The 14,463-nt window shown below is 44.6% G+C and overlaps 1 protein-coding gene across 2 annotated transcripts in view; it reads left to right on the forward strand.

The window, feature by feature from the left end:
• Window positions 1-5,786: 5,786 nt before the first annotated feature.
• ACSL1 (acyl-CoA synthetase long chain family member 1) overlaps window positions 5,787-14,463 on the forward strand; it is a 62,291-nt gene continuing 53,614 nt past the window's right edge. For both annotated transcript variants that reach the window (XM_069977742.1, XM_069977739.1), the window contains exon 1: window positions 5,787-5,900. The gene's annotated coding sequence lies outside the window, so the exon portion shown is untranslated. The remainder of the gene's footprint in view (window positions 5,901-14,463) is intronic.

Here is a 14,463-nt window from a genome sequence, read left to right on the forward strand (position 1 = left end):
GCAACATGCCCTGGACTCTCTCGGGCCCAATTGTAGGTGTTGCATTGTGTAATCTAGTTATGCCACTACTGGAAATTAACTTAATAAAAAGAGATGACCTCAAACACATGATGCACACTTTAGTTTGTACAAAGGAAATGTTTTGTGAGCAAATCCTATTATGTATGACAGGAGAAAGTAGTTAGCAGGAAATTTAAAGTTTTTACCTGGCCCTATGTGGGGGCAGTAGTTGCAGTGTGTTTTATAAGTGCAATAAAATCTGCATTATAGATTAAATATTGGCAACACACCAATGTCATAACTGAGGAATGGTTTTGTTTTCTAGGATCCAATCAGCTATTTGCCAGAGCTGCAGCATCTGCAGGCAGTTCCATACATTGTGTAGTGGCTGTGCTGCATTAGTGCAGATCACTCACTATTTTAGGGAAAGGGAGCTAAGCTGCAGTAACCCAGTACAACTTAATGTACACAACTGTCCTCAGCAACCACTCATATAGCTGTATTAATTTTTCTTTAATCTAAACTATAAAAATCTGATTGGCCTGTAGGGGCAACATTTTCCCATTCTGACTTCAGGGTACTTTGTGTACAGTGTTCTTGGCTTTCTTATTCCAACTAGACAAAACAAAAGGTCAAAATGACTGGTAAAGGCCCTATTCTAATCATCCAGTGGAATAGAAGGCAACGATCAGCCGACATCATTCGTCGTTTGTCTTTGATACATGTTGAAAGCAGACCGCTGCTGTATGCTATGGGCTGCCCGGACGATCTAGCGATCACCCAGTCAGCCCCCCCGCGCCCCCCACCTTTCTACGCCCCCCCCTCCCACACACACACGCACAAACCCGCTTGCTGCTGCCGCGTGTAATAGCGCTTGTTTGCTCCTCTCAGTCGGCCCATGGAATAGGGCCATAAGTGATTTTGGTAAGTACTGTATGTGTGTGATCAAAGAAGAAAAGGGAAGCTTAGGGAAAAGTAGCAAAGATAAGTAAGAGCTTAAAAAAAAATAGAACTAGCATTCACTAATTAACATAAGAGAAAGAAATAATAATGTAATGGAAATTATATAGGAAGTAAGGTTGTCATAGAAAAGACCATGCTCCCTAAGGCATCATTCACATGTTTAGTGATTTTTCAGGGCTGCAAAACCTCCTGCTATTTTTAATCCGTGGAAAATCATCCACATTTGCATCTGTTTTTATCTCTGTGTCTGTGCCCCCTTCCCTCCCCTTAACCTGACAGTGCATCACCACCCCCTGAAGTCTGACAGCAGTGTTTAATATGCATAGACCAGGTGGTCTGGTAGCGCATTTTGCAGTGCGATTTGCAGAGCTGATCGCAGCACAGATCGTGTAAATAGATATATAGGATTCAATGTCCCCTAACACTGTCCGTGGTCGTGGATCGGCAATCGCGGGCAGTTTTGTGGGATGTGTGAATAAGGCCTAATCTTCTCAGACAGTCTCTAAAAAGGAGGAAAACCTCCCAGAGGCAATGCATTCTACTCAGATTCTGTTCAGGTAGTGTTCTCCACGTGGACAGAGACAATGTTGAACTACAAACCACCAAACATGATTCCCAACATTTGTTTGTAGGCTTTCATTTCCTTACTAGTTATCTCGGTGTATTGTATAGTATGGGCAGTGGTGAGCTCATATTTCAGCTTCTTTGTATTACCAATCTAATATTTGAGAGTTGATGTTGATTGCTTACCATTGAGTGATGTTCTTTTTCTTTTTGTTACCATTTATATTCATCGTTACTAGTTACTATTTGCTTGACTTCCTTTCTAAAGTTTATTGACACAAGGGTTCCAACAGTCATCTTAGACCCTGTTCAGTTGGGAGAAGTTTAAAAAGGGCAATTCCGCTTTTAATGATCGGCCATAGTTTTACTTTATTTTAGTATCTGATGATGTGAAAGGTATAATATTTTTTAAATAATTTTTTAATAAAATTTTCATTTACATTTTATGTCATGTTTATAATTTGTGTATGAAATTGAGAAGAATATAAAAAGTCATTGTGTTTTTTTTTACATCTTTTATTTTGGCTGATTATTGTCTTTCAGCAGGTTTAACCCCTTCAGAACTGGACAAATTTTCATTTTTTTCTATTTTAGTTTTTTCCTCCTTGTGTTCGAAAGGCCATCGCTCTTTAATTTTTTCACCTACAGACCCACATGAGCCCTTATTTTTTGCGCCACCAACTGTACTTTGCAATGGCAGACTTAATCTTTCCCTACAATATTCTGTGAAACCTGAAAAAAATTATTCATGCTGTGAAATTGAAAAAAAAAAGAGGAATTTATTTTCATTTTGGGGGGGTTTTGTTTTTACGCCATTAGCCCTATGGTAAAACGGATACTGTGACTGGATAACACTGCCACACCAGACCTGACCAATACCGCCATACTGTGACTGGATAACACTGCCACACCAGACCTGACCAATACCGCCATACTGTGACTGGATAACACTGTCATACCAGACCTGACCAATACCGCCATACTGTGACTGGATAACACTGTCATATAAGACCTGACCAATACCGCCATACTGTGAATGGATAACACCGCCACACCACACCAGACCTGACCAATACCGCTATACTGTGCTGGATAACACTGCCATACCAGACCTGACCAATACCGCCATACTGTGACTGGATAACACTGCCATACCAGACCTGACCAATACCGCCATACTGTGCTGGATAACACTGTCATACCAGACCTGACCAATACCGCCATACTGTGACTGGATAACACTGCCATACCAGACCTGACCAATACCGGCAAACTGTGACTGGGTAACACCGCCACACCAGTCCTGACCAATACCACCATACTGTGACTGGATAACACCATCATATCAGACCTGACCAATACCGACATACTGTGACTGGATAACACCGCTATACCAGACCTGACCAATACCACCATACCGTGACTGGATAACACCGCCACACCAGACCTGACCAATACCGCCATACTGTGACTGGATAACACCCCCATACCAGACATGACCAATACCGATACACTGTGACTGAATAACACTGCCATACGGGTAAATACAACCCTGCAGGTATACAGGACACTACAGGTATACAGGACCCCAAAACTATACACTACAAGTGCACGGGACCTCCACAAAACTATATACTACAGGTATACAGGACCCCAAACTTTACACTACAGGTATACAGGACCCCAAAACTATATACTACAGGTATACAGGACCACCTCCACCAACTATATACTTCAGGTATACAGGACCTCCACCAACTATATACTACAGGTATACAGGACCCCAAACTATACACTACAGGTATACAGGACCCCAAAACTATACAATACAGGTATACAGGAACTCCACCAACTATATACTACAGGTATATAGGACCCCAAACTATACACTACAGGTATACAGGACCTCAAAACCATACACTACAGGTATACAGGACCTACACCAACTCTATAATACAGGTATACAGCACCTTCACCAACTCTGTACTACAAGTATACAGGACCCCAAATATACTACAGGTATACAGGAACTCCACCAGCTATATACTACAGGTATATAGGACCCCAAACTATACACTTCAGGTATACAGGACCTCCACCAACTCTATACTATAGTTATACAGGACCCTCAAACTATTTACTACAGGTATACAGGACCCCCCGAACTATATACTACAGGTATACAAGACCTCCACCAATTATACACTACAGGTATCCAGGACCCCCAAACTATAAACTACAGGTATACAAGACCTCCACCAACTATATATTACAGGTATACAGCACCAACTATATACTACAGGTATACAGGACCCCCGAACTATACAGTACAGGTATACAGGACCTTCACCAACTGTACACTGCAGGTATACAGGACCTCCCTCAACTATACACTATAGGTATACAGCCCCCCCAACTATGCACTACAGATATGCGAGACCCCTAAAAACTATACATTGTGGGTATACAGAACCCCTCCAACTATGCACTACAGGTATACACTAATTCCACTGATTAACTCAGATGAAACAATACCTTTAGCTTGGCCTCCTGGGCACCTTAGAACAAATCTAATTAACACACTGACACTTTATACCCGGGCAGCGCCGGGTACATTTTCTAGTATATATATATATATATATATATATATATATATATATATATATATGCATGCACAGTGCTTTGTGTTGTGTGTAGGGAAGGGTGCCCCTTACAATTATTTGCTATGGGGCCCCGTGAATCCTAGCTACGCCCCTAGTATAGTAGAAGCACTGGAAGGACTGGTTGCCCATGAGGAGAGCTGGGAATATGGCTGGCATAGGCCCATGTAGAAGAGGCGAATCTGCACTTTTTTGTGGTGTACACCTGGGGCACATCTTAGTAAATGTCCTCCTTTGTATGTGTGGCACTGTGTATGTTTGGGGCAAGAAGGGGTCACTGTGTGTACGAGGAGCATTTTAACTGCAGTACTTCTGTGTGTGGACACAAAGGGGATACTGGCCCTGTTACATGCACTGATGTGCACTGATCCTGATCTCGTAGATAGATAGGCGCTTGCATACTGAGCCTACTAAAAGATTCAACCAGCATGCTGGGGAGACTGCCCGGTACTGGATCATTTGTTTGGCTCTTGTCTTATGTTTGGTTGGCAACTGACGAATGAGCATTTTGCCTTCTTACACAGGACAATTTTGGGCTGTTCAGTCAATATTCACTTTGTGTAATAGAAGCCTTCATGTTTGTAAAACCACTGTTTCCTGGCAATGATGGAAATAAAGCTCCCGGCTGCCATTCACCAATAGACAGCAGCAGCACTGACCTGCACAAGCTGGAGAGAGGATGTTGGACATATACTTCTGCAGGGCGAGAAGAATGTGACAAAAAAGTCATGTGACAGATGAAAGATGTCTTCCCCCCACTTCCTGTCCTGTTTAATAACATTAACAGCAGCCTTGTTTGCACCATGTAAGACACAAAATGCTATCAGCACACCCAGCGCACACAAACAGTCCAAGAACAACTGTAACGTTGTAGAGGAGCAATAAAATACAAAGGTTACAAAAGTGGACATACCCTGTAAGGAGTTGTCTCATTACAGACAACCCCTTTAATCAGACAGCTGCCATGGTGATTAGCTCTTAAGACCACAGCAATCTGGCAGGGTACACTTCTCCCCTGTATGATGGCAATATGACCTATCAAGGTCATATAAGCAAAAGGTATCTTGAGGAGTCAACCTGCTTACTGCTGAGAAATACTACTGTAAGTGAGTAAAGAGGAGCTGTGATCTGTGCTATCTCAGGACCACTAGTGCCTATAAGCCAGTGCTCCACCAGCCATTGCATTACTACAGTGCCTAGCATGCTATGACAGCCTAGGACTCCCAGGGCATGCTGGAATTTGTAGTTTGAAACAGCTGGAGAGTCACAAATTGGTAAACACTACTATCGGTAGAGAAAAGCTTCTCTCTGAGGGCTGGACAATTCCTTTAATTACTATAAGGGACTGGGCTCAGCCATCGTTCCCGTGCACATTCTGCGTTTGCTCCACCATGCCGGATGCGCCTTTCTCCTACTTATCTGGAGATTTTCTAGCAGCATGGCAGTGGGCAATGGGCAGAAGCAGTGGGCAGGAGCAGGGGCAGAAGCAGTGGGCAGGAGCAGAGCCCGGGAGGAGGCCGAGCCTGTGCAGACAGGGGCAGAGCCCGGGAGGAGGCAGGCAGCCCGGGGGGAGGACGTGTATATGCAGATCCGGGCAGCCGGGGAGTGCAGCATGGGCGGCGCATTCAGCCTGCACACACCACGGCCCTGAGCTCTCCTCATCTATATAAATAGCCCGGCCCGGCATGCACGTTGTCCTGTAGCCTTGGGGAGGTAAGTGACCACCGCCTGCAGCCAGAGGAGCTGTCTATTACCTATCACAGTGCAGTCCTGTTATCTGCCCTCCCTATGGGGCTGATGAGTTATCTTCTGCCCCCCGCCGGGGCTGTAGGGTGTGTGCCGGGCGCCCATGTGTCAGGCCTCTGCCGGTCACTAGCTATGGCAGCTGCTGGGTAGTGCTGGCTATCATGGGTAAATGGCGCCATAAGCATGTGTGGTGTGTGCAGAGCCGAGTGCATCCACCCTGCCCGCTGACTGCCCCCAGCTCTGCCCTGACCTGGGGTTATTATAAGGTCCTGTGACTGTGGCATGAAGGGCTCTGGTCATCTCGTGACGCTTTGTTATCTCACATTACTATTTCCTCTTGGTGACTTAACCCCTCAGCTCCTGATCAGAAGAGACTATATGGATTCCATCTGCCGCATGCTGTGACCCTATGGGGCAGTCGTTTTCTTCCTATAAGAAGCATTTCCCAGCATTATAACTGAAGAACCCCTAAAAACCTGTCCCCAGTGCTGGGACACCCCTATAAGCAGCTTGGTGAGGGGCGCCTGCTGCATTCTGTCCTTCCTGTCTGCTGCTCTAATGTATTGGTCACACAGGTCTGTTGTGGGGATCCCTATGGTCAGAGATTGGTGTGAAGGAGTGTGGCTCCCAGCCTCTTCTGTGCAGATGGCTTCCTGTTGCAGCATTGTACAAATCATCAGACCTCTCTGAGCTTCTGCATTTCAGAATTTAAGGGGATTTTTATAAACTATCGGCCAGCCATTTATCTGATCAGGGTGTATACATCCACCATGGGGACGCTGTTCTGCATTGTCTCAGTAGAAGAGGCAATAATAATAATAATGTAAATGTGTTATATTTGCTCACTTACTCTGCAAGCTGCAGGCGACAATGTGGCAATGCAGCCAACACAGCAGCAGTGCCATCTAGCTGCCTGCTCCCAGCTCTGCCATACTGCTCTGTGCTTTGTTGTGGAAGCGTCTGCTTGTCTTGGTGAATTCAGTGATTGTAGTTAGTAGTGTACGCTCTTGTTAATAACCATTACCGTCACCATAGACACAGATGACTTCTGCAAGAAATAATATAAAGCGGCTTTCATCTTTAACATACGCATGAAATGGGGCACTCCTTGTGCTTTTCAAAACGTTTTAAGGCTTTTTCTGTCCAATACAGAAGGTTAGAGGAAAATCGCCACTGATTTAAAGGGAACCAATCAGCCCATATGGGCTAATATCGTTCCCTGGAGCACTGTATACTGTGCAGCTTGCGGCACATACCAGCTGCAGCAGAAGCTTTATACCGGGGGAAATATGACTTTTATCCCCCGGCTCGTGACACACAGACGGGAAGTAGTCATCTGGGCGGCTCCCCACCTGTGTCTAGTCACCGCGCTTTGCCTGTCTGTGTGCTCTGCGGGAATGATTGACAGGCAGAGAGGTCTGTTACTGGCCTCTCTGCCTGTCAATCATCCCGCCGAGCACGCTGACAGGCAGAGCGCGGTGACTAGACACAGGTGGTGAGCCGCCGAGATGACTACTTCCCTGTTTGTGTCTGTCACGAGACGGGGGAATAAAAGTCATATTTCCCCGGTATAAAGCTCCTACTGCAGCCTCAGCCGGTACGTGCCGCGGCTGCTGCAGGAGCTTTATACATTGCTCCAGAGAACCATATCAGCCCAAGTCGTAAAGACTGTCTAGTCCAAATTTGCACCATCTATTATCTGGTTTAGTTTTACATAAAATAGTACATTTTTGGACATCTAAGCTATGCCTCCTGGGTGAGCATGATCTTTTAAAGGGAATGTGTCATCAAGAAATGACTGTTTCTAATTTTTCATTTTTTAGATTTTACAGCTTTAGGATAGCAAATCTGCTGTGGATCCTGTACGTGTGAACGCACCCTTAAATAGTCCTGAGATCTAGCAGTTTTTAAATTCTGGCCACTAAGCCTAAAACAAAGGTAAGGCCAGTTTCACACGTAACGGATCTGCAGCGGATTTCACGTTGCAAATTTGCAACGAAATCCGCTGCAGATCCCTTGCCTGTCATTTTCATTAAGAAGACATACTCGCAGTATGTGTGAGTATGTAAGTGACAGCCCCATTAACCCCCCCGCTGGCCATTACATACATTACCTGTTCCACGCTCCGGCGGTTCCCGGCTGAATGTCCCGCTTAGTCAATCAGTCTGCTGCCCCGCTGCAGTGCACTTGTTGGCTGAGCGAGACATCCAGATGCCAAGAGCCCCTGAAGCAAGCCGGAGCAGGTAATGCATGCTGCAGCCGGTGGGGGGTTAAGGAGGCTGTCACTTACATACAGTGCGATGTCAATCTTGCTGGGAGTATGGAAGCTCATTGAAAATGACAGGCAAGGGGTCCACAGCAGATTTTGCAGCGTGCAATCCGCTGTGGATCAGTTATGTGTGAAACTGTGGCCTAAGGCCACGTTCCCACACTTATCACGGCATGTGGCTGAATCCATGCCTATATGTGTTCACAGTAGCCGCGAGCTGTTGCTGACAATCCCGACTACGTTGTGTGGCTACAGTCGAAAAAACGGGGATATTGTTTGGGCCACATGCCTTCCTTTGCATGTGGGAATTTGAATTAAAGCGAATGTACCACTAAGCACCATCACCAGACTCGGTATGTTAATGTAAAAAAAAAAAAAAACCAAACAATGTACCTAGTGGTACATTCGCTTTAAAACTGACAGTTCTGTACAGATCATATCCCAGCAGGGCCCTCCTTATCAACATAGACAGGAGTACAGTAACATATATGATGGGTCATCATTCAGTAGTACACGTGTATAGAGTATACGAAAACTCCTCTTACTTCTTAAACCAATGTTTACCGCATTGGATCCAGTATTTTAAAACAAAAATGCTTTATCGGTCACATACAGATCTTTGGTCAGTATGATACTTCTCACATCATTTCACTGGGGCTCAGTACATGAGCATAAACATGAATGCTGAAAGTGATGCAATTTCTTTTCCTCACAAAAACTGTATTAAAGAAACTGTTGAAACTTTTGTATTTCTTTGCAGAACTGTAGCACATGGATATAATATAGGCCCACAACAGTCTATGGACAGGTTATTGTGGTTCCAAAGCATGTTGGGTCAGTTGTGTCTGTATATAAGGCCTGAGGACCCATTCACACTTTGTATTTTGCGGCATGTTTATTATGCCACAAATGGTAGTAAATTTTAAAAAAATAGGATTTTGTTTTTACCCTATTGCATGAAAAATCTACACTCAAACTGTTCATTGGTCCCATAGTACCTTTCCTTCCTGATCATGTGTTTAGAAGCCTCATAGAGTGAGATGCTAGCACTTTGAGCTTTGTTACAAAGTCCTATGTATTTTATCTCTTCTGTAGTAATATATAATGTGATCTGTGACTGCTAAGCTGGCGCAAATATTACGATCTGCATGCACTTCTGGGGCCATAAGGTAAACTTTATACCTGTGAAGGTATATGGTGTGTGCGTAGGGATTTGCACACTGCCTAGCACTGTTCTTATTATAAACACCAACATGTATGGCAGTGCCTCCCAACCTTTTGCACCTCGGGGCACCCCTTAAAAAAAAATAAATTAGCTCGGGGCACCCCTACTAAATTAATGTTTTACACAATATAAAAACCACCATTTAGTGACTCACATGTGACGTCTTCTTTGATCCGACACGTTACTTTCCCTTTTCCTCTCCATCCGGTCCAGACCACTGTGACGATTTCTTCCAGCTACAATTGATCTCTTCAGAACCTGCCAGACAGACATCTTAGGCACCGCACATTTAATAATGCCCCATGCTGTGCCCCCACATAGTAATAATGCTAACTGTTGTGCCCTTCATATAGTAATAATATACCCCTGTGTGCCTTTCATTATAATAATGCCCCTTATGCTTTTCCCCTCAGCATAAATGCCCCCCTCCCTGCTCTGCCTCTAGTAATAATGTCCCCCTCAGTATAAATGTCCTCCATGCTGCCCCCCTCAGTATAAATGCCCCCTGCCTGCCTCTGGTGATAATGTCCCCCATGCTGTGCCCCCACCTGCTGTGCACCAAAAAAAAAAAGAAAATTCTACCCCCCTAATCCGTGCTGTGTGGCTGCAGGGAGCAGCTCTCCTCACTCTTCGGGCTCCATCTTGCGAGGCGCGCGGACGGGACCTCCGGCAGGCATGATGACGTCACATCATCACGCCTGCCGGAGTGGTCACGTCCCGGCGTCCCATAGGCTGCTAGCATGAAGTGCCGGCGGCCTATGGGGTTGAATGTAGGAGCAGGATGCTGACAGGACCTGCTCCTACATTCTGCTCAATTGAATGTTCTACCTGCTCACTGTGTGAGCGGGTGGAACATCAAACCGATCCGTATATCCTTAGAAGCTGTGCGGCCGCAGCTTCTAGGGATATTGAAGTGACAGTGTCTCTATTCCCACCGGGATACCGCGCCACCCCTGGCGGGTTCTCCGGGCACCCCAGTGTGCCACGGCACCCTGGTTGGGATGTATGGGTTATATTTATGAAGACCGCTTCAGGTTATCTGGTAAAGACTGTTGGTGCCTTTTTGCAATGCAGAAGAGCATGGAAGATACTGATCTAGATATCTGTGGAAAGGTTCATATGATATTTTGTATGTTAGGGGTAGTTTTTGGGATTATTTAAAACAACGGCCATTGCTTTAAAATAACGGCGGCAATTATTTGCCACTAAATGGCGGCCATCCACTTAATTTCAGCAGTGTGGGAACATATCCTTGATGTGATTTTTCTATCCTCTCCTGGTTTTAGTTGCAAAATACTAAGCAAATACTGTGTGGGAACATAGCCTAAAGCAGTGAATGATCTGCAGTCAGTTTATTTAATTTTCAAATTAAAGCGAACGAACTTGCTGATTATGCCCCAGAAGCTATTTAGCTGATGACTGCAGGGCTGTGAATAATTTTCCTCTTCTTCTCCCCTGCATTCTGGAGATAGCCCCTGTGCTAATCAGGGGCTTAGGAGCATTTGGGCCGTCACCCGACGGCCAGGAGCACAAGCTCGGCCCGTCCAGCCTGCCCCCTCCCGTGTCATTAACTATGCATATATGTATATGCATAATGGGCGGCATGGGAGGGGCCATGCTGGGCGGGCTGAGGGGCGTTGCTCTGGACCGTCAGGTCCTAACTCCCTGATTAGCATAGGGGCAATTAGGCACTATCTCCAGAATGCGGGGGAGAAGAGAAAAATGATTTACAGCCCTGCAGTCATCAGCTAAAGAGCTTCTGGGTCATATGAGCAGGTTCATTGGGCACAGCCACTTAAGTATTTATTTTGTCAGAACAAGAACATAAATCCAAGAGGAAACACAACTATAAAAGATGGGAATATGACATCAAAGAAATAATAAAACAATATATAATGACCAGTACATCAGCATTACATTTAGGAAGACTGCCACAAGAGTGATCAGACAGGCAAACTTTTAATTAGTAAACTCCTGGTGTAATGTACAATGTGATATATGGAGTTTGTCTGAACAAGTTTTAGGTACTATTAACAAGTCATTAATTATGCAGCTATCTAAAAGCACTAGCGTATGGCTATGTGTAAAGATTGCTATGCTCATTGCATTGTTTAAAGGGCATGTATCGCCTAGATTTTCTTCTGATTAGTCAGATACTAAAAGCCCTATTCCGCTGAACCATTATCGGACGATAACTACTGTTACGGACGATAAACGTCCCGTGGAATAGAAGGCAACAATTAGCTGACATCATTCACGTTGGCTGATCGTTGCGTTGTTTGTCTTTCAAACATGTTGAAAGACAAACGATCTGCTGCCGTCGCTCCGTGGAATAGGAGCGGTGCCAGCAGACCGCTGTTGTATGCTATGGGCTGCCCGGACAATCTAGTGATCACCCGGGCAGCCTCCCAGTGGCCCCCCCAGACTCACCTGCTAGCTGCTGCCGGGAGGAATAGCGGCGACAGCGGGTGGGGAACAAGGAGCAAACGAGCGCTATTAGCATTTCAGTCAGCCTGTGAATTAGGGCCTTATGGCTGCATGTACACATCCGCAATTTTGTGGTCCTTACGGATGGGAAAGGTAAGAAATGGATTCGTTACCCACCCGGCATGAAGTGTCAATATCATACCGGCAGCAGGGAAACTCTTTGAATCGTTGAGCCACTGATATTGACTCTTCATGCCGGGTGGGTAACGAATCCATTTCTTGCCCTCCCCATCCGTAAGGTCTGCAAAATTGCAGATGTGTGCATGCAGCCTTAAAGTTTATTCTAATCTGTTTCCATTTTCTAATTTATTTATTTTTTCACTTTTTGTGCATTATAGGGGCTGCCACCTTGCCTGAGCTGGTTTTTTTTTTTTTTTTTTTTTTTTTTTTTTAACAGCATTTAGTGACATGCTTTACAGCAAGACTCATGGACATAAATGACAATAGACATAGAAGAAAACTTATCAAGCACTTTGCGCCTATTTTTAGGTGAATGATTTGATTTTTCACCCATTTTGGTTTAAAGGGGTTATCGAGCGCTACAAAAACATGGCCACTTTCTTCCACAGACAGCCCAACTCTTGTCTCCAGCTTCGGCGGGGTTTTGCTGCTCAGTTCCATTGAAGTGAATGGAGCTTAATTGCAGACCGCACCTGAACTGGAGACAAGAGTCGTGTTGTCTCTGAAAGAAAGTGGCCATGTTTTTGTAGCACTGGATAACCCCTTTAAGTTCAATTTATGGACCAATATTCGACAGGGCCATATTTTTTAGATCTGACTTTGTTTTTTTTTAATCTGCCTTTTTATTAATTTACTCAAATTTGCATAATCCAGAATTTGCGGCCAATTTATCGTTTGAAACTTTTTAAAAAGTCAAAAAACTATTGCAGGCCTATGTCTGGCCAGTACCGGGGGAATTTGTTTGCAACTTTTTTTTGTCACTCAATATATTGGAACAAAATAAACACCAACCTACGTTAGAATAGTCGCACACATTACACTCCTTGGTAAATGTCCCCTTGAGATGAAACATTACTGAGCGTGCTCTGTGACCTTTAAGGAGGTCATTCTATAGAGAGCTACTATAGTGTGACGAGTGGGGGATAAAAGGGGCCTCCCGACGAGGAGCCATAAGGGGGGTCTCTGCGGCCACGACAGTTAGTGGGGGTTCTTAGTGGGGTAGTAGTTCGTGCCCAATTGTAATAGTGGTGGTAGGTGGTTTCATGCTAGTCAAGATGGCCCCCGTCAGAGGGTGGGGGAGGGGGGAACAGGTATGGCCTTTGTGTAGAGACAAAGGGGACATTAGTATGCGGAGGGAATACCTGGGGGAGGTAGTGAGCTGAGCTAGGTGTTAAAGGGGGCGGGGTTTAGAGTATAAAAGGACAGGTAGTTTGACCAGAGACACAGTCGCTGCAATGCTGTACAGATCATTTTACAACAGCCTCCTTCTATCACCACAGATAGAACAGGAAGTTTCAGCTTACATTTAGCCCTAGTGGTGAGAATGAAAACTGCAAGATTTTAAGATTATTTTATAATATAGAAACATAGAAGATTATCGGCAGAAAAAGACCACCTGGACCATCTAGTCTGCCCTTTTAGTAATTACTTATTTATTTTAGGATAGATATATGCTTATCCCAGGCAGGCTTACATTCAGTTATTGTAGATTTACCAACCACATCTGCTGGTAGTAAAATGGAAAAATAGAACAAAATCGCCAACAATTCAGAAAAAAATGTCTAACAAAAAAAAATTATTTAAACAATAAATAATTTTCTGATTACTCATTCCCTTTAAAGGGAACCAATATGCACGATTGTGCTAATATGGCTCCCAGCAGCATAGTATAGATCTACTGTGCAGCTTGCAGAGCACACCAGCCACAGCAGTAGCTTTACAAAGGGAAAAAATATGTTTTAGGGAGCTGGGATAATTGACAGGCAGAGAGGCTACCTGTGGGTCTCGCAGCCTGTCAATCATTCCCGCACTGTGTGCTGACAGGCTGTGACTAGTCACAGGCCTCTCCCTACCTAGCTGAATAACTGCGGTCCTTGCGCGGCGTAATAATACATCTTATCTGATGTAAAGCTACCACCACAGCCGCGGCTGGTATGCTCTGTGAGCTGCACACTAGATCTATACTGTGCTGCTGATAACCATATCAGCACAATTGTGGTGATTGGTTCCCTTTAAGGTCCTAACTCAAATACCACAGTGCCCTTTTTAGAAGACTGATGTAAATGTATGGCATACTTCTGCACAATATAAATTTGCATTGCATGTAAAAGAATGCCTATTACAAAAATATGCATGACTTAATAGTTTATTTTTTTACTTCAGGCACTATGGCGAAGTCAAATCTGACTGTGGTGTTGGCGAAAGTCAAATCTCCAACAGCTTAACCCTTAGAGGACCCGGCCAATTTAAATTTTATCATTTTCGTTTTTTCCTCCTTGTGTTCGAAAGGCCATAGCACTTGCATTTTTTCACCTAGAAACCAACATGAGCCCTTATTTTTTGCGCCACTAATTGTACTTTGCAATGAC

This window comes from Dendropsophus ebraccatus, chromosome 7 (assembly GCF_027789765.1).
Source record: "Dendropsophus ebraccatus isolate aDenEbr1 chromosome 7, aDenEbr1.pat, whole genome shotgun sequence".
Taxonomy (NCBI): domain Eukaryota; kingdom Metazoa; phylum Chordata; class Amphibia; order Anura; family Hylidae; genus Dendropsophus; species Dendropsophus ebraccatus.